At 40.7% G+C, this 20,906-nt stretch overlaps 1 protein-coding gene and 1 long non-coding RNA gene across 9 annotated transcripts in view; one reads left to right on the plus strand and one right to left on the minus strand.

Annotated features, from left to right (window-relative positions):
- The window catches only part of LOC112664076 (uncharacterized), a 59,926-nt gene that overhangs the window by 37,858 nt on the left and 1,162 nt on the right, over positions 1–20,906 (minus strand). For both annotated transcript variants that reach the window (XR_007403360.1, XR_003139485.3), the window contains exon 2: positions 15,397–15,464. This is a non-coding gene — a long non-coding RNA (uncharacterized LOC112664076). The remainder of the gene's footprint in view (positions 1–15,396; positions 15,465–20,906) is intronic.
- The window catches only part of BCL9 (BCL9 transcription coactivator), an 83,356-nt gene that overhangs the window by 23,395 nt on the left and 39,055 nt on the right, over positions 1–20,906 (plus strand). The gene's annotated exons all lie outside the window — the stretch shown is intronic.

The following is a 20,906-nucleotide window of genomic DNA, read 5'->3' on the forward strand; positions in this document are numbered from 1 at the left end:
GGGATTGAGCCTGAGCCCGCCTGGGGCTCCCTGCTCAGTGGGAAGTCTATTTCTCCTCCTGCCCCTGCCTTTCCCCTTGCTTGTGCTCTCTCTTGTTTTCTCACTGTCTCTGTCTCAAGTAAATAAATGAAATCTTAAAAATAAGTTAAAAAATAAAATTCAGTTTTTCAACTGCACTGGCCTCATTTCAAGTACTCAGTAGCTATATGTAGCTAATGGCCACCATATTGGACAGTGCAAATAGAGAACATTTCCATTTTGCAGGAAGTTCTAATGCACAGCACCATGGCTGATTTTTCCCTGACTTCCATTTTTCCATGCTTTCTCTTAATGCTATAGGCATGATGAAACCAAGCTAGCTGTTCTTCAGATGAGGACCTTGAAACCCAATGTACTTGCCAATGCCTATATGATAGAATATCAAGAATTATAAGAATGTTTGCATCATCTATTCCAACTTCCTAATTTTACATATGAGAAAATTTAAGCCCAAAGAGAGTGAGATCACTTGCTTGAACCCATACAACTCTTTAATGGATTTCCACTGCTTTTCTCACAGTGGAACTGTGGACTCAAGAGTAATAGAGTAGGCTGATATTCCTTTTGCAGGGCTGCTAATACCATCCATCTCAGCAGAAAATATGCCTGAGACAGAATTTACAAGTAGCTTGCTATTGTGATTTGGCATCCTTTTCCTGCTTGGCCAAGTGTTGCAGGTGAGCCCCCACTCTGTCATTGTGAAGGTGTGTTGGAACACACGTCCATTGTGAAGGTGTGTTGGAAGCGAACACGTCCTTCCATGCTGCCTCTAAGTTACAAGTGTCCTAGAAAATGGTTGCTTTGAGAACCAGAGTATTCCATGTTTCCATAATTTGAATAAATTTCCCAGATCAGCTCAAATTCCCTGAGATTGGCTTCACTTCATCTTTGCACTTATTTAAATCATGAAATATTGATCTTTAAGCAAACTGCTAGGGAATTTAGAATGGGGATGATTATTTCCCAGAGGTATATGCAATATAGATGTAAAATGCTAAACAGCATGTGGTACATAGTAGGTGACCAATAGATGTTTGATTCCATCCCTCCAGCTTCGCCTATTTCCACTCCCATCCTCACCCCAGCAACCAGCCCTTTCCTAGGTAACTGACACAACACTTGCAATCCCCAAGTTGCTAGAACTTCAAACTACTGTTTTTCAAAAATCTTATCCCCTCTGATTAATCTTCAGTGAGCACCTACAATCAAGGGCCCAGTGTATTCACAGTTTGTAAAGGTATGGGGGGGAGCATATATTTTTTAAATTTACCATCAAGACAAAGGATCTGGTTGGTTTCAAGCATTTCTAGAGACAACAGGGTGCATTTGAAGTAGGAAGTGTGCCAGAAATTTCGCACTGTGTGGTTGCTCTATCCTTCCATATATGTATGTGGATTAAGTAGCATCATCAGTAAGTTTAGGAGGAGAATTCTACTCTAGGCCTGCTTTTCACAATCATAGATAGCTTATTTCCAAAATATTCTAATTGTATTGACATTTCACACATTGATGTATGCCTAAGGGAAATCCAGGAGGGAAAAACAAAATGGAACCCATTCATTTATTTTTGAGTCAAGTAAAAGCAAAGAGAAAATACTTCATTTTTAAACACCAGATATGCTCAACAATTAATGATACAACAATCAATATTTTCTTAAAGCATCGAACTTGGAGTATAACTGACCCTCAGTTGGGAATAAAGCCTAACTCTGTTAGAGGGAAATATGGGTGGAAACAATGAGACCATAAGAAGTGAAAGCCTAAATCCGTTCTCCTCCTAGGACTCCCACCTCCACTCCAATGTCAGGAACCTATCTCTCCTTCCTCCCAATGCTGAGATCTACTTTGAAGGTGGCATTGCTAGTGACCCAGCAGGTCCGACTGCCTTTCCACTCTGCTACTGGCTATCTATCTCAAATTGTGCTACGTTTCAGCTCTAATACTTGTACTTTCAAATTGCATGCAAACTGCTCCGCCATTCGCTTGCACACACAAACACCAGCAAAATCCTTGACAAAGCAAGCTGCATTCTCTTAAGAATGGAAGCCCTAGCATATCAAGCGTTAGATATGCTAATGATCCCACCTACCTCTGTAGCCAAAGCCTTATCTTTTTAGAACCCAAACTTTTGTCTCATCCCAAGAGAGTTGTAGTCATGTTGCTTTTCCCCAACATGGCTCTGTCATAGGATTGAAATGTCTTAGGGCAAAACTGTGGTCAAATGATCTCATAAGAGATGTAATTCCACAGCTCTGAAAGACTTTAAAACCTGACAGAGCAAATTCTTCGTTACAAATGCCCTATTGACCCACACAACACAGAATGCTGGACTTTGTGGCACTGGGAAGTTTCAGAGTTGTGACAAGCCACAAAATACCATTTGGTCCAACTTCTAACAATGCTTAAATGCCTTTTCTCATTAAATTTCTTACCTGGGCAATGCTGAACCAGAAAGATTGTTGAGGGGAAAAAAGCAAAACCAAACAAGATTCTTAGTCATTTCACATGGATCCAAAGAGAACAAATATTAATAGTTTGTGATTTCTTATACTCCTACCTGAGGGAGAGGCTTGTACTTTTTTTTTTTTTTCTCAAATATAGAAAGGGCTCAGATGGAAAAGGAGGGCAAATTCAAGAGACTTGTTAGCAGTCTCTTATCTGCAACCCTCTTTCCCATAGATCTTCCCAGAAGATACGGTAAAGACATTAATTAGACTTGAGGACATCTTTGAAGAAAGACCTCCTTCTGTCTAGGCCCAGAGCAGAGGGCAGTCCAAGAAAAGAGGCATTTCTTTATGTGTATTATTGTATATGTGCTTACGTCTTCCTCATGGCTTTCTTTCTTTTATTTTTAATTTTTGTTTCTTTATTTTTAAGTAATCTCTACACCCATCGTGTGGCTTGAACTCACAACCCTGAGATGAAGAGTTGCACGCTCTACCGACTGAGCCAGCAAGGTGCTGCACCCATCGCATGGCTTTCTTCTTCAACTGTCTCATCTCCCTCACCATTCTCATCATTCATTTATTTATCCAGTCATTCCCTGAGTACCCACCACTGACTGTGTCAGGTGCTAAGGATCCCTCTCTAGAAATCATAAAATAAATGCCTTCCCTTCTGGCAGTGTACTGTGTTGTATAGCAATGAATAAACAGTCCAGTCTAAAGTGGCAAAAATTATTAATAGGAGCCTAGAGGAGGGAACGTGACTACTGGGCAGCTGGAGGAAGCAAGGGAAGGAGAAAAGTCTTATTATTTTTTTTAAGATTTTATTCATTCGTTTGTGAGAGATGCACAGAGAAAGGCAGAGACATAGGCAGAGCAAGAAGCAGACTCCTCTTGGTGAGCCTGATGTGGGACTCAATCCCAGGACCACAGGATCACAACCTGAGCCAAAGGCAGATGCTCAACCACTGAGCCCCCTAGGCACCCCTGGAGAAAACTCTTAGATGGAGCTTTACAGGTCTAGAAGAATCTTTTGGGTGAACAACTGGGGAAGAGAGGTAAGCAGAGGAAAGGCACCTCGTAGGAGGGAACAGAAAGTTCAAGGTCATGGAACCATTTGAGAACCAAGTCTTCATAGTGAATAATGATTTAGCTAAAAAAAAAGTAGTGAGTGAGAGAAGTAGAGAGGTGATATCAGAGATGCCACAGTCAGGGAGAGAACCAGAAGAGGCCTTGGGGAGCTGACAGTGCAAATCCTGCAGACTCAGGCAAGGTATAGGCTGGCAAGTGCTTCTTCCATTTGACAGTTTGAAGCCATTTGTGACCTAGGTGGAAGCAGCTGATCTGAAGTAGGAAAGGTGGGAGATTTGCATCCTCATCTTCTTTGGGGCAGGGGTTGTGTTTTCAAGTTCTTACTATTTAGACGCTCCACCTTTTGCTTCTCTTCATCATCCTATTCCTTTGCCCATCCCTGCTCCTTCATACACCATTATTGATTGATTGCTATCCTAAATTCCAAACACAGTTTCAACTACCCATAGACATCTCTCTCTTTTTTTTTTTTTTTTTTTCCCATAGACATCTCAACCTTGATCTTCCACCTTGAGCAAAATAAAACACATTCACTTTCATCTCAAAAGCCTGAGTCTCCTCCGGTATTCCTTTTCCTAGTTAACTCATACCACCTTTCATCCAGTACCTGAAGCCAGAAACCTTGGACTCACTGAATTCTTTCCCTCACCTTCTACACCCAAATGGTCATGAGGATCTATTGACTTCACCTCAAAAATGTCTTCAAATTTAGCATTTTCTTTCTCCACCTGGTACCGTGTATGTACTTCTTTTAGGATTTATTTCATTCCATCATAGTTTTGTGTATGTACATACTTCCCCCTTTAAATCCTGAGATCCTTGGGTGCCTGGGTGGCTCAGCATTTGAGTGTCTGCCTTTGATGCAGGTCGTGATCCCAGGGTCTGTGGATCGAGTGCTACATGAGGCTCCCCTCAGGGAGCTTGCTTCTCCCTCTGCCTATGTTTCTGCCTCTCTCTGTGTCTCTCATGAATAAATAAAATCTTAAAAAAAATAAATCCTGAGATCCTTGATAATAAGGTTGTTTTCCTTTATTTAATCTTATGCCTCTGCCCCTAGTACAGTGCCTGGCACCCGGCTGATGCTCAACGCATATAAGCATCACTGAATGAATGAATGAACAAGATCTTTCCAGATGTGACATTTGCCTTCCTGTCTAGAAGCTTATGGAACCATTTTTGTGTCTGTGGTTCTGACCTTTCTGCTCTCTGGTCTGCCTGCCAACCTACCTCCTTCACTTTAGCTCTAGTTGGATGACACATGATTTTGAGGAAGAACAGATGCATGAAACCAACCAGTTATGAATTTGCCCCTCTCCACTTCTCCAATAGAGGTAAACATTTCTCAGATAAGAAAAATGATAGATAATCCAGTCTTTAGGGGTGGAGATGTGGATAATTACCAGAGTAATCATTCCTTCATTGCAGGACTACTAATTTCTGAAAGCTATGTCTCATTCAGAATAGGAACCAGTGTCAGTGGAACAAATGAATAAATGAATGAGCAAAAGTTTGAATGCAGAAGAGAAATGTGAATCAGACATCCAACTTCAAAATTTTTTTAAAGATTGGTTGATTTTGAAAGAGAGAGAGTGAGTGGTGGGGAGGAGCAGAGGAAGAGGGAAAGAGAGAACCTCAAGCAGACTCAACATGGGGGGCTCGATCTCACAACCCTGAGATCATGACCTGAGCTGAAATCAAGAGTTGGATGCTTAACCAACTGAGCCACCCATGTGCACACCCTAGACTTCCAACTTTGAAGAAGAACCGCTTTCATACCTCCAGGAAAGATTAGCTTTAAGGAAGAACCATTTTAAATTTGAGCATTATGGGGAAGTTCTTGCTAGAGACAGTGTAGCCTTTCAGCCCCTCAGTTGTGCCATCATATTCTTTTTTTAACAGATACTTGACATGATAGTGGATAATAGTTTCAGGACAAGCATATTCCATAAAGGGGATTGGGTATTGTGTATACACTGTGTATTGGCATACACAGTCCCGAATTGGCCCCATTTGGGGTTTGTCCTGGCCGATGGGGTACAAGGACAGGACATAGACTCCCTAACAACTGCCTCAGGTGACTTCCTGGTACCTCTGTCCTTTGCAGGAGTCAGTCTTGGATTTCTCAGAGTCTCCTATTCATGGGGCCATTTCTGATGCTTACAAATGGGAGGCCTTGTTTTTTGGCAGCTTCATTGACTTTTCCCCACTAAAGCAACAAATGTAAAATGTTTTTGTTTTTCTTTTGCCTGAGAGGAGGAAAGCTGGTATGTTTTCTCAGGCAACTATCCCAACATGCTGTCTTCAGAGGAGCGTGGTTGTGTAAACTTTCTGGGCCACAATTTTCTCATTTGTCACGTGAAAGTGGTTGGTTGACTTACCCACATTCTTCCTTAGATTGCTATGCTATGATTTGGGGGTTCATAATATTTCCCTCACCACTCTCACCTCTCGGTCTGACATGCCCTAGCAGCACAGGAAACTGAGTTATCTCAGCTGTGTTACGGAAACAAAACTGATATATTGAGACTCTGTATTAACACAAAAGACAAAATGAGAACCAGGAGAATGGCACAATGATCCTTCTTATAAAAGGTTTCTTCATTTTGTGAAAACATTTATTTATTCATTAATATATGTATTCATTTTTCATCCTCTTAAGTTAATTGCTTGTTAGGTTTTTTTTCATTGTTGTTGTTGTTGTTTTATGTAAGCTCCACACCCAACATGAGGCTCAATCCTGACATCAGTCACAATCCTGACATTAGTAGTCGGATCCTGACATCAGTAGTCGGATGCTCCATTGCCTCAACCAGCCAGGTGCCCCATGCACCTGTTAGTTTTTAAGGCCTGTGCTAAGAGGCTGCTTCCTGCTCTGTTTCAGGATTCCTCATAAGTTGCTCCTCTAATATGTCACACTGGGATTCCCTGGGACCAAGGACCCTTCCCTGAGTCCCTCACTTGTTAGGTCTGCCCATGCTCTGAGTCATGGTAAGGAACTCTGAGCTATGGTAAGGAACCATGGTAAGGAACCATGATGTAACACATGAGGAAGGAACTCTTAGCTCCTATAGGTGTTCATCCATATAAATCCATCTCCAGCAAAGTAAAGGATGGAGGCAGGGAATACCACAGGTGTGTTATTTGCAGCTTAGGTACAAAGCTCTGGGGCCATCCTGCCCGATGAGCCACCAGAAACAGTCCCTGGCAGAGGCAGATTGGTACTCCATCTCAGGGAAGCTGCCAGCGCATCTCCTATCCACCACCCTGTATACATGGGGCCCACCCAGGTGCCCCTGCATCACAAACGTTACTAAGCATATCCCACAACTAGAGACAATTACTGGGTGAGAGGTAATAACTCACTGTTATGTGACACCTGCAGTGTGCGATCAGTTGTGGTGCTCGTTATCTCCTTACCACTCTGAGGTGAAGAGGATTGCTCATATTATCCCCATTTTATGTAGGAAGAAAGTGAGGCTGCTGGTCCGAGACTTCAGTGTTCTGATTCCAAATCCAGTATTCCTTCTTTCTCCTTGTGCTTTCTGACTGGCCATCACTGACACTCCCACCCTGCAGGCGAGGGACCAACTTGACACCTCCCCTACGCAGAGTATTTTAGGCAGGCAAGGGTGGTTCAGGATTTGTCAGTCTCTCAAGAATTAGCTGCAGACAGAGATCCTCTTTCCATCAATGCCAGGCCTCTGGGTTGGGAGGAGCTCAGTGATCTGGACATTGGGGCAGGGTTCATCCCCAGCCCCACCCCGGGTGACACTGAGGTCCCTGGTTCCTCCTTCACAGGTAAAAAAGCACCCTTTTCCCTGTGTCCACTCCCATTTTCCCCCCAGAGAGACCCTGGAGTGATGGGAATCAGAGCCAGGGACTGCCTTGCCCATAGGGTAAGGCTGTAGGAATCCTCTAGACAGGAGTAGAAAAAGAGTCCAAGCTGCAGCAGGTTACCTTCTGAGAACATGTCACAGGTGGAATGCTCCAAAGGCAAGAGACCTTCACATATCTGAAGAGGTGTACAAACTTCCTTAGTTTTGCCCCTAGGTGCCTGCACTGAAACTCAGTACTCTATTCATTGGCTTAGTAGACATTTATTAAACATCTACTTTATCCTAGGCCCTATTCTAAGTACTAGAGATGAAACCACACAAGACAAGTCGGTCTTCCTAGAGTTCACATTCCAGTGGGGCATAGGCCAGAGGCTAGATTGAGACCAGACTTTTGCTGCAAAGGCTCCTAAGAGTCAGGTGACAGATGTGTTTCCATCCTAGCTTTTTCTAGCATCAATAGAAATCATTTCCAGGATAGGCTGTAGCTCAGATGGCTCAGGAAATTCTTGACCTGAGCTGACCATAGATGACCAGCCAGTATTGCTTTGTGATCTCATTAACACTTCTCTAGAAGGAAAGGTGTACAGGTTGAAGATTTCAGTCCTCTGTAATACTTAAGAACAGAGGTTTGGGCTTTGTCTATTGGTTTTTGTTTTCCCCGAAAGAGTATTCCAGCAAAGAATATCTGTGTTGTGTATATGTACCCACATATTTGTGGAGTCTTTTATTAGACTGTATAGATAAGAGAGGACCAGAGAAGCCCTAGAATGTTTTTCTCAGAGAAAAAAAAAAAAAAAACCAAGTGCTAGAGCCCAGAGAAGATAATATAAAGATTTTCCACAAATAGGTTGAAGTTAGTTCCATTGTTGTGAAGAGTTAAAATATATAATTCTGATAGGGAAATGTTTGTCACAATATAGGAATTCTAAGGCAGGTAGTTTAATGAATATAAGTTTGTCAGGGTGTTGGTGTCAGGGGGCATCTTATTCTCCCTAGGATGAAGCATATATTAGACATGCAATAGAGGGTGCCTGACTGGCTCATTTGATAGAACACGCGACTCTGGATCTCCGGGTCATGAGTTCAAGCCCCACCTTGGGTGTGGGGCCTACTTAAAAAAAAAAAAAGAGAGAGAGAAAAGATTCACTCTTTGTAGGGGCACCTGGCTGGCTCAATTGGTAGAACGTGTGACTCTTTATCTTGGGGTTGTAAGTTCAAGCTCCACATTGGGTGTAGAGATTGCTTGATAAAATCTTAAAAAGAATAAAAGACCTCTTAGTTGAGGGTTGCTAGGTAAGAACAAGGTTGAGGCATTCACCCACAGGACAGAACCAGAGGTTCTTAGCCAGAAAGGACCCTGGAGATGTCAAGTGGAAGGGAGAATAAGGCAATTCAATGTAATATATATTAAGAGGGTAGGCTATGGAATGAGTCCTGGGTTCAGTTCCTGACCTTGCCCTTTTATAACAGTGAGGGTTTTTGTTTTTTTCGGTTTTGGAAAATTATTTATTTCAATCTGTTTCTTCATCTCTAAAATTGGGGAATATTACTTAAAGGTTATGTCCAAAAATTCATGTAACCTGGCTCAGTACTAGAGTGAATGGCATTTTCCAGGCGGGAGAAGTGACTTGCTCAAGTCACACAGCTAGTTAGACAAACTGGAAAATAATGAGGATCCCCAACTTCCTGTCATGCGCTTTCTTCTACTACCACCGCACCAGGCCAGAAAAGAGAAGCAGGACAGGTAAAATGTAGGCTTAGTTGAGAAGTGAGTATTATGGTGCCTTGAAGACATAAAAAGAAGTCCCTGTTACTTACTGAGGGCAGCTATGTGTCAACCACTATCCTGCATTCCAGATAATTCTTACTAATCTTCACAGAGACACTACACAGCACTGTTATTATCCCTGTGCTAGGGATGCAGCTCTGAATTGTAGGTGTAATAAATAATCTCCCCAAACCCAGATCTGTCTGACCAACCTCCAAACCTGTGACTTACTCTTAGCCATAAAGGCTGTGGTAGGAATACCGAGATGCAGGAAACAAGTCAAGGTGAGCGGGCTCTGCGAGGCTGCTGAGGGATCCCCCGCTTCCTGCTGTCACTGCTTTTGGTGGCTGCCCTTCTTGAGATTGTGATTGTCATTTGTGGAAAGACACGGTGGATTTGAGTGGACACTGTTTTTACATTATATGTTCAACTGTGTAGGAGAATCTGTGTAGACAAATGAAGATCCTGCTGCCATCTGGGACCAGAATTCCAGGGGAACAAGCCGGCTGTGCACCTTGATGGCAGGGGATGGCATTTTATTTCCAGTGTGAAATGCCAAATAGTCCAGGAATGATAAAATCACCCTCGTTTTTCTTATGAACTCCTAGAAGTCATCTTTGTTGGTATAAATGAGATCATTTAGCCTAATTAGTTCCAAGCTTAATTAGCAGTAATTATCCCAACATGGGAGTAATATCCAAGCAGGAAGTGCCGAGTCCTCGATTAGATAGATCTCTAATTGGTGTTACAATATTGTAATTAAAGCGTGTTTGTACGCCTCTGCCGCAGCACGCGATTTGTTTCATGTCTGATTAAACAGGGAGACCCAGCAGCCTTTGAGGGGGCCAGGATTTCAGATCTGACTTATAGAACATGTTAACCCTGTGACAAAAAATATGGGGGGGCGGTGGGGAGGATTGCCTTCATGGTCATGGTGAGTGTGCAGCCTTGAGCCTTCCTGCTCAAGGCTGTGTGCTTGATCTACTCACCCCTACTGCTGCCACGCAGCGTGTGTGGAGGAACTGGAGCATTTAGCACAAGGGCCGTTTTGTAAGCTTCACACTTTTGAGGCTGCCTCATAGGTTACCCGGAAGAGACTCTCCAAAACAACCAGGCAATAATAGCTATCATTTATTGAGCATTTACTATGTGCCAGATACGGCACTAAATGCTTTCAATATCAAAATTTATTCAGTCTTCAGAGAAAACCTCTGAGATTACTAATCCCTGTTTTACATACAAAAGCCTGAAGGTGAGGGAGTTGCTTCAGCAAGCTAACTGCAAGGCCACCCTCCCAGGTCCCATCTCAACCATCAGTCTCCCTCCAGAAGGTCACCTCTGACCCTGAGACCAGGTACCCTCCCCCCCAGAACTCCTCCTAGTTTCCCCTCTATAGCTGTATTATAGTTTTATGCTCCATCCGCCCCTGCTCTATGCCCAATACTCCAAACCTAGCGAAGAGCCAGCAGAGGACAGGTGTGTAACAAACAGGCGTTAAATACATTGGCAGAATAATAAGCCGGGTGATCAGAACTCAGCTCTGTGTGCTGTTTAAAATCCCAAAGTTAAGTTTCTAGGTAGTACACATACAGCGAACATGTATTTTGGTGAGGGATAGAAGAATATATTTTCTTTCTTTTTTCTTTAAGATTTTATTTATTTATTTGAGAGACAGGGTAAGCAAGCGAGAGACAGAGAGAGAGAGAGAGAGAGCACGCGAGCGCATGAGCAAGGAGAGGGGCAGAGAGAGAGGGAGAAGCAGACTCCATGCTGACTGGGAAGCCAGAGGTGGGGCTTGATCCTAGGACCCCAAGATTATGCCCTGAACTGAAATCAGACACTTAAGTGCCACCCAGGTACCCTGAGAATGGATTCTTTCCTCTCATTTCAAAGTGCTTTCTTACAATTTTGCAATAGATCCCTTAACCATTCACCATATTAATCTATTCAATGCTTCATCTTATATTACAATGTAGAGATTTTTGTCTATATTCAAAAAATTAATAATTAGATCTAATAAGCACAAGAGAATTTGAGTAAATAGAATTTATGTGTATTTGGGACACCTGGGTGGCTCAGTGGTTGAGCATCTGCCTTCGGCTCAGGTCGTGATCTTGGGGTCCTGGGATTGAGTCCCATATCGGGCTCCCCGCAGGGAGCCTACTTCTCCCCCTGCCTATCTCTTCCTCTCTGTGTCTCTCATGAATAAATAAAATATTTTTAAAAAATAATTTATGTGCATTTATACATCATTGGATTCTGCAAATTTTTAAAGATGTGATTAGCATTTTCAGAATCTGAAATTTAGTGGTTCCCAGCTATGGTTTTGGTGCATCTCAAGAATGTCTGGTTATTTCAAATTGTGATCAAAATTCTCAGAAATTATTATTTAATTCTGTATAATTAATATACAGTGTTATATTAGTACAATATAGTGATTCAACAATTCTATGCATTACTCAGTGCTCACCACAACAAATGAACTTCTTAATCCCCATCACCTATTTCATCCATCCCCCTACCCATCTCCCCTCTGGTAAACTATCAGTTTGTTCTCTATGGTTAAGTCTGTTTTTTGTTTTTTGTTTTGTTTTGTTTTGGTCTCTTTTTTCTTCATTTGTTTTGGTTCTTATATTACATATATGACTAAATCATATGGTATTTGTCTTTCTCTGACTTAATTCACTTAGCATTATGCTCTCTAGCTCCATCTATGTCATTGCAAATGGCAAAATTTTATTCTTTTTTATGACTGGATAATATTCCATTGTATATATACACTACATCTTCTTTATCCATTCATCTATTGATGGACACTTGGGTTGCATCCATTCATCTATTGATGGACACTTGGGTTGCATCCATATCTTGGTTAGTGTAAATAATACTGCAATAAACATAGGGGTGCATTTTCTTTTTGAATTAGTGTTTTCATATTCTTTAGGTGAATACCCAGGAGTGGAATTACTGGATCATATGGTAATTCTATTTTTTATTTCTGAGGAATCTCCATACTGTTTTCCACAGCAGCTGCACCAATTTACATTCCCACCAACAGTACATGAGGTTTCCTTTTTCTCCACATCCTCACCAACACTTGTCACTTCTTATGTTTTTGATTTTAGCCATTCTGACAGGTATGAGGTGATATTTCATTATGGTTTTAACTTGCATTTCTCAAAATTCTCAGAATAAAACAAAATTAACTTTGCTGCTGGGGTGCCTGGCTGGTTCAGTTGTAAGAGCATGAAACTATTGATCTGAGGGTCATGTGTTCAAGCCCCATGTTGTGGGCATAGAGCTTACTAAAAATAAATAAACAAACAAACAAATAAAAGATAGATAGATAGATAGATAGATAGATAGATAGATAGATAAAAAATAGACCCTATGGTGCAACTTTTGAACTCTGCTGGATGTTTAAAAGAAAATATGACACATGATGAATAGTGGAGGAATAAGAAGCAGGTTAGATCAGTATGGAGCCAACACCTTTAAAACTTCGGAAATCAACTATTTAATCTTGGTCACTGCTAAAACATTTAGGAGATAAGAAGCTCAAAAAGAATATTTGTTTATTTTTTAAACTTTTTTGTTTCTATTTTTTTTTAGAGAGAGATTATAAGCAGGGGGTGCGGGGAGCGGGGAGGGGCAGAGGGAGAGGGAGAGAGAATCTCATACAAGCTATCTGCTGAGCATGGAACCTGACTCGAGGCTGGATCTTAGAACTCTGAGATCATGACCTGAGCTGAAATAAGAGTCAGTTGCTTAACCAACTGAGCCACCCAGGCACTCCAAGAATATTTGTTTATTCATTGAAAATCTTTTAAACATATTTTTTGCAAATGAGTAGATGCTACACGAAGTATAAAATTCACAAAGTGTGTAAATACCATCCCTCAGCCACTTTAGAACAACCAGTTTTGCATATACCTTTCTAGAAATATTCTATGTATATGCAAATATATTATTGTTTTGAAAGACATTATTTCTTCCCTTTTTTTTCTTTTTTAGATTTTATTTGACAGAGACAGAGCACAAGTTAGGGGGAGCAGCAGGCAGAGGGAGAAGCAGGCTCCTTGCTGAGCAGAGAGCCCAATGTGGGGCACTGAAGGCAGACACTTAACTGACTGAGCCACTCAGGTGTCCAAAAGGCATTATTTCTTGACCAAACACTATAGCACACACTGAATCATAACAGTGAATCAGCTCACTTCATAGTCTAGGCAGAAACAGGAAGGGAGAATGAGAAATTCAGTGCGTAGAAACCTGAAGCGCAAAGCTCTGTCAGTCTATTTTTTAACAAAGCTATTACTAAACACTGGGATGATATTTTGAAATTCGAATGGTACTAATGGTACTGGTACTAATGGATGAGAAATGCTGCTTGATTTATGACAATAATGACATCATCAAGGGTGAGTCCTGAATCTTCCTGGCTTTTTCTGTTCTCTTAGGATGAGGTTTCCCCGGGGCTGTTTACTTAGTACCAGCAAAATGAGGCAGAGGGAATGGGTTCCAGTCACTGTTAGCAATTTAACTTACTGCTGGTCTCTGTCACTAAAGGAGTTAGGGGAGAAAGTGAGAATGAATTCATGCAAATTTTGCACCTCGAAAGAGAAAAGTTTCTTTATATAAAGATCATCACCATTACATTATTCATTACATTATTTTGTATGGACAGGACTAGGTGTGTATCTTGGAGGACTATTTTAGTGTCAGAATAATCCACTAAGCTTCCTGCAGTATTGCACTAATAGTTGGGAACTTTTTTCACTTTTGAATTACCAGAAATGATCTGACCATGATACTAAAATAATTGGATTTGCATTTATACAAGTAACAGGCGAATGAGGTTAAAATTGTTGGGGTATGAGTATCTTATGATGCCCAAGGAATATCTGGCCAAGGTCATCATCAGCTTACTATAGTTTATATTTAGAATTTATTGAGACCTACACATGCTAGGCTTTGAGGAAACCTGGTGCCCCGGGAACTAATAAATAGTCTTAAGTTATTTATCATCTCGTTTTGTGTATCAAAGACTTGCCTAGAATCCCTGTGGCTTTCACCAAGGGCTCACCTTGGATGGAGATAGACTCTGATGCTTCTTTTCTGGCTGTGGAAGTCTCTCTTGACTCTGAGTAGACTACATTCTCTTCTGAAATGCTGTGGAATGTTCTGGAAACATCATCTAGGACCACAGTCTAACCTTTGGTCTTTATTTTAAATACTCTCCTCCATGACACCTGTAAACGCATTTATAGTTTGTGTCCCAATTTTTGGCTTAGAGAATATAGCCACTAGAGCTGGAACAAAGTGGCTCTAATTTGGGACCTGACTTTTTTGCCTTCCTTAGTGGAAAAGTAACTTTTTGCCTTGTTTCGCTGGACCTTGATCTTTTCGTTTGTAATAGGATGTTGGGCCAGTCTCTAGGGTACCTTTTGTCTTTGGGATTTGACCATTATGAGCTTTGGGACAGTGTTTCCAAAGTTTTTTGTTTGTGTGTGTACATTTAATGTTTTCATGATATCAAGCTCTGAATGAATATGGCTATAAACAATATGACAAATTAAGACATTAGATCTATAAGGACAAACTCCAAATATTTTTGAGGTAAGAATTAATTGATTGTTCCCTTTTACTCAGCTTAAATCTAGAAAACCTTCCTCCTCTGTGATGCTTCAATAAATTTTGAGTTCTCCTTCTCAAGGTATATCCATTCCTGGTTCCCGGCGGGTTTTTCTCTGCCTTCACAATATTTCCAAGAGTCTGCTTTTCTCCTCCCCCTGGCTCATAACTGTGACTTACTTCAGTTATTCCCCTTCTACCATTAATAAACTTAGTAGTACTGCTCGTCCAGGGCGGAGACCGTGAGATACTATTATTCATCTTATTGGGCTTCCTCTCTCTGTGTCGAGTGCTTTGTACGTATTGGGCTTTTTGAAATGGTTGTTGATGGAACTGAACTTCTGACAATTCCTACCCAATCACACCCTTCAGAACTTCTTCCAAAGAAACCTTTCCGGACTAACTCAATTCAGACTTTGCCTTCCCTTTATTTGTATGCCATGATACATATGTACATGTGGCTTTTATCATATGAACTTGTGCAGTTATTTGCCCTAGTTCTTCCTTTTGGGACACAAGTGAAATATGAGAGAAAGGTCCTCAGTCTTGGAGTTAAAAAAATTGGGTTTTGCTTCTGCGGACTTACTAGATGCGTAGCCATGGACAGTCACTCAGCCTCCCCAAGTCTCAGTGCTGGTGTTGTTTCTGTTTAACCTAAAAGAGGGAGAGAGGGAAAGGATGAGGATGGATCTAATGATTCTCGCCTTAGGACCCTGATTTTTGGCATAGTGGCTCCCTAACAAGATGATAAACTTCTCAAGGGCAAAGATTTTCCTTTTTCTACAATTTGGAATAGCTAACACTGCTTGACAAAGATGGTACTTAGTAAATTCTTCCATAGAAAATGACTGTTATTCTACCCCTTCAGGCAAGAAAGTTAAGTCCACGAGTGCCCGTGACCTGAGGCAGCTCTTGGATCCACTCTAGAAAATGCTGTTCTGGACTCGGCCATGAGCAGCTAAGACCAGCACACCATGTTAGTCGTGAAGTGGAGGGGTATACCTCACAGCTTTGCCTTTTTAAGTAAATGTGTTTATGGTTTGTGCTGCTTTCCTCAGTAAGATCATTTCCTTACAAGTAATGAGAGCTGTGTGTGATATGGTTGAAATCCTGTCCCTCGGCTGAGATGGAGAAGTCACGTGATGCTGAGTGGGGCCCATTATCCCAACGGCACTCACAGGAATGCTAAGTCTGGCAAATATTAACTCGGGAACCACAGCAGCAGTGAGGAGACAGCTGTCTGCCCACCTTCCTGAACCTACCATTTTGGGGGTATTTTCTGATTTTCCTTTCTGTGGCTTGGGCATTGCATTTATTTCCCCTTTCATTCATTTTCTTTCTCTCCAAAAAGACAAAAACAAAAATAAAACACACACAAAAAAAACCTAAACCAAAACAAGAACATTATATTTCCTCCATTTGTTTCCGACTGGAAACCCTGACGTTCTCATTCATTTTGGAGCAGGAAGCTTTTCCTCTTTTGCCTAAGTGATGTACAGTACACTTATTCATCCTCTCTGCCTCCAAGCTGCAAGCCTGGGCATTGGAAGAACTCTGGAGTCTTCCAGAGGTCTCCTGGAACAGGGTCCCATGCAGGCTGCTATAGAATGGATGGGTTGTGAGAGCAGCTCAAAACCATTCCTATGTGCTGGAGACGCTTTCCTCGGAGGAGGAGAAGCATATGCTCTTTATCCATATGGCAGAGAAGGGAGTGACATATTAGGTGGGAGAAAGCTAACACACATCTGAATGGATGTAAAGAAACAACTTATAGCAAAAAGGGAGGAGTTGTGGTTTAGGCTAAAACCACAAAGGAAGTGAAGGACGTTACCACCTTCCTCTTTGTGGGTAGAAGATTCTCCTTTGGCTCATCTCATGGGCTCTCTGAGACTGAGTCTTCCTACAGGAATATGTTTATTGCTCCTGCTCTTCTAGAAAAGCACCGTGAGCAATGGTTTATGGTCCTAGAGAGTTTGGGCTTGATTTTTAAAGCATCAACATGCCTTAAAGCACCCCCATTTTCAAACCTGTTGTCCCAAACATGCTTCCCTTACTTTAACTAGAAGAGCAAAGAATTAAAGATCTCTGGGAAATGAACAGAAGAAAATATATATATATATATATATATATATATATATATATGTATGTATTTATGTAGTTGTGTTGTCTTAATAGCAACCATTTATTGAGGACATATTATTGCTAGGTATTTTCCTTATATTATCTCTGAACTTCCAAAAGTTCTGAGAGATGTTTTATTATTCTCATTTTTAGAGGTGAGAACATTGAGGCCAAGAAAAATAAACTTAAGCTATGATCTTGAACCTTGAACTCCAGTGTGTTTGATGGTAACATTTGTGCTCTACCCTGCCTCTTCTTAAAATCTGATTTTAGTATTTCAACCACTGATACTGGAAGCTTGGAAGTAAGATTTGAGACCTGCCTCTGCCCCTTATTACCTAGATGACCCTGGGCAAATTATTGAATCCCTCCAGGCCTTATCTGGTTATGTCTTAATGGATATGACAACTGCTTAGGTTGGGAAAAGTCCTCCTTATTGGCCTCTTCTTACACTTAACTGAAGCAACCAATATAAAGGTGTAGCAAATCGATCGGCATACAGTAAACTCCTCAGAGGATAGCCATACACTAATTGTATACCCGTCAGGTTCTAGACCAATCTGTGAAATGGTTGAAGTGTGCTTGAGGGAAACATCCCTCTCTTTAAACTACTCTAACTCCTCTCTGTCTCTCTCTAGCAAAAAAATGCTTCCAGGTGTAAATGGCTATGCAATACATGGGAAGAGAGAAGTCATACCTCCTCCACACTAGAACAAAAGAAGCAAGCCTTGGTTGTAGAATTCTAATTTTGTCCTAAAACTTGAGGCAAAAGCTGTTTTGTGGTTTATTGTTTGGGGGAAGGTGGGGGTGTTGGAGGTTAGGAACAAGAAGCCATCTGTGCCCCCCCTCACCCCCAGCCCCACTGCGCACAAGGACCCAAGGCAGCCTTTTCATCTCGTACTTCTTTTTCTGGATATGTTCAGTGTAGGGGCAGTTGTAGATTCCAGGTCTCAGCTGCTTTTGATCAGAACTTTTTTTCCCCCTCCTGTGGTGATTTTGCATGAATTTTAGACCCTGGCGACTTTCAGTTGCCTGGGTCTGGTTTTCATTGCAGATTTTGTCAAGATTTTACATTTAGGTTGCATTTGAAAGGCTTTTTTTTTTTTTCCTTCTCTCACTATTCTGTGTGAACTTAAGGTTCGGGACTTTTTCCACCAGTTTATTTTATTTAAAATATAATATTAGTGTACTTTCTTTTTAAAAAGATTTTATTTTTAAGTAGTCTCTACACTCAAGGCGGGGCTCGAACTCACAACCCCAAGATCAAGAGTCACATGCTCCACCAACTGAGCCAGCCAGGCGCCCCAGTGTATTTTCTTAATTACAAAAGTAATAACTATTCACTGTAAAGAATTAGAACAAAAGAATAAAGAAAAATGTAATCACCCGCAAACCCAGCATCCAAGACTCTTTTCACATTTAATGCATTTCCTTCATTCTTTCCTCTATGCGTATACATGTTCCTATGTAAATTGTATTACATGTTTTGCAAAACTAGGAAATAGACATTTTGTCTTGTTTTTTTTTACCTAACTTTATATTGTGAGCATTTTTTGTATGTCATATATGTTTTTTCCAAAAGATTTATAGCTGCATAATATTTCACTGTATGAATGTATCAGATGTACTTAAACCATCCCCACTCTGCTCAATGTTGAGAAGTTCTTTGTATAAATTTCCGAGTTTCCCCATTTCCTTTTTCCTTATAAATTATTCCTAGGGAGTGAATTATTAGGGCAATTGGGGAAAAGAATATGTGCTTTTTTTATTTAAAGAAGTATTCGTACCTGCTTATTATAATACCAACCTGTGCATAGCCTTTACAAAGTTTCTTGATAAAAAAACAAAACAAAACAAAACAAAACAACAACAACAAAAAAACCCCACAAAGTTTCTTGATATATAGTGTCAAGTTGATTTCCAGAAATGTTGCTCTAGGACAGGGAAAACTATACCCATGGGCCAAATCTGTCCCATGACATGTTTTTGAATGATTACTAATGGTGATTTTTACACATTTACATGGTTGGGAAAAATCAGAAGAACAATATTTTATAACACGTTAAAATCATATGGAATTCACATTTAAGTTTGCACAAAGAACGCATTTTGGGGACACAGTCATATTCTCTCAGGTACATGTTGTCCGTGGCTGCTTTCACCCCACAGTGGCAGAGCTGAATACTTGCAACAGAGATTACCCTTTACAGAAATAGTTTGCGGAAACGGTTTGCTGACCCCTGCTTTTCCTACGTCCTCCTACGAACTACCAATGGGATTTTCTTACTCTTTGTTAATCTGAACAAGTCAACAAATACTTAGAAAGTCAGTAACCATATGCCAGGCCATCACAGAAAATACAATTGCTGTTTCTTCGATTACTAGTTAGAATGAATGTTTTCACAAATTCAAGTGATTTTTTTCTATCAATTTTCTGGGTGTGTGTGTTAAATGGTAAATTTCAAAATGTTAAAAATTGCAATGTCAAATTTCAACCCAGGCGTTTTTTTTCCTATTGCTTTATCTGAGTTTTTTCTATACTAATAAGAGTAATTTCTTTTCAGTCATATTTGTTAAAATCCTATTTGTTGGAAATACTTTGTTTCCATTAGGTCATTGGTCTTCTAGTTTTATGATTTTTTTTTCACACGCAGAATTTTACATTTTTACGTAGTTAAATCCACCAAATTATTTATTTATTTTTCCTTTGGTTTTATTCTAAGAATATCTTTCCCTGTCCACAAGGTCAGATAAATATTCATCTATATTTTCTTCTAGTTTTTTTTAATTGATTCATTTTTATATTCATCTCTTTAATCTCTCTGATTTATTATACGATGTGAAATGAGGATCTTAAATTTTTTCCAAACAGTAAACAATTAATTATGCCAACAGTATTTCTTGAGTAATCCTCCCTTTTCCTTACTTATCTGTGGTGCCACCTTTACTAAATTCTAATGTATCCTGGGATGTGTTCCTGGCCTACATTCCAGTTCTCCATGTGTGTGTATGTATATGTTTTGTTGTTGATTTCTTATGGATGTCCAAATCACTGACAAGGTCCGTACGGTAGACAGATTTTAGTTGGACTTTGGCATTATATTTTTTTCTTTCTCTGGTGTGTTATTCCTTTAACGATGGTAAATTTCAGTAGCATCACCCCTCTCATGGTCAATTTGTCAGGAAAGCAGCATAAGCTTATCTCCTAAAAGTAAACAAATGGTAAGAAACCTTCCTACCAAACGAGAGGTAAAGGCCACCAGAGCCAGGCCCCACACACATGTGACCCATGAACCGTAGTACTTATTCATAACCACTCCAGGTGACAAAGGCTTTAGCTTTTGTAACCTAGGAGGTTGGAGGTTTTCTACCTGAATAGTATCAACTGGCATAAAAAGAGCAAATCTCTGGAAGGGGTTCCCAGAAGAGCTGTTACATGATGCACAGTCCCTAACCTTCTGTTAACGGCTCACCCCAACCCGACCTTGGTTCGCAGTGGAGTTATTTCATTTACCAGGTGTGAAAATTGGATTTTACCACAGAGGAGGGGAATTATTACCTATCAGGTCTGCTCTTTAGGGGAGCAGAGATTGGTGTGGGATTTATTAAGAGATGTGCTATGCATGGAACATACCATTAGAGATGTGTTACTTTACAATGGATTTGCAATCTTTGTCATTTTAGGAGTGCTATTTTTTTTCTTTTACTTTTTCTGCCTGACAGCCTTCTTTCCCTTGTAGATTGCACGCATCCTACCTAGGACCTGAATATTTTATATGGCACCATTCTGCCAAGAGAGGGACCTCAAGGGTGTGACAAAGAGTGCAGCATAGGGGGATGGTGGGTACTGCCTGCAGTTTGGGTGCTATTAGTCACACATAGATACTTAGAATGGGAGGTGGGATGATAAAATAATTTTCATGTTGATTAACTGCAGTCTGGCTCAGGCTCTCCGTTTGATGGAGGTATTAGGGT

The sequence above is a fragment of the Canis lupus genome, chromosome 17 (genome assembly GCF_003254725.2).
Source record: "Canis lupus dingo isolate Sandy chromosome 17, ASM325472v2, whole genome shotgun sequence".
NCBI lineage: Eukaryota > Metazoa > Chordata > Mammalia > Carnivora > Canidae > Canis > Canis lupus.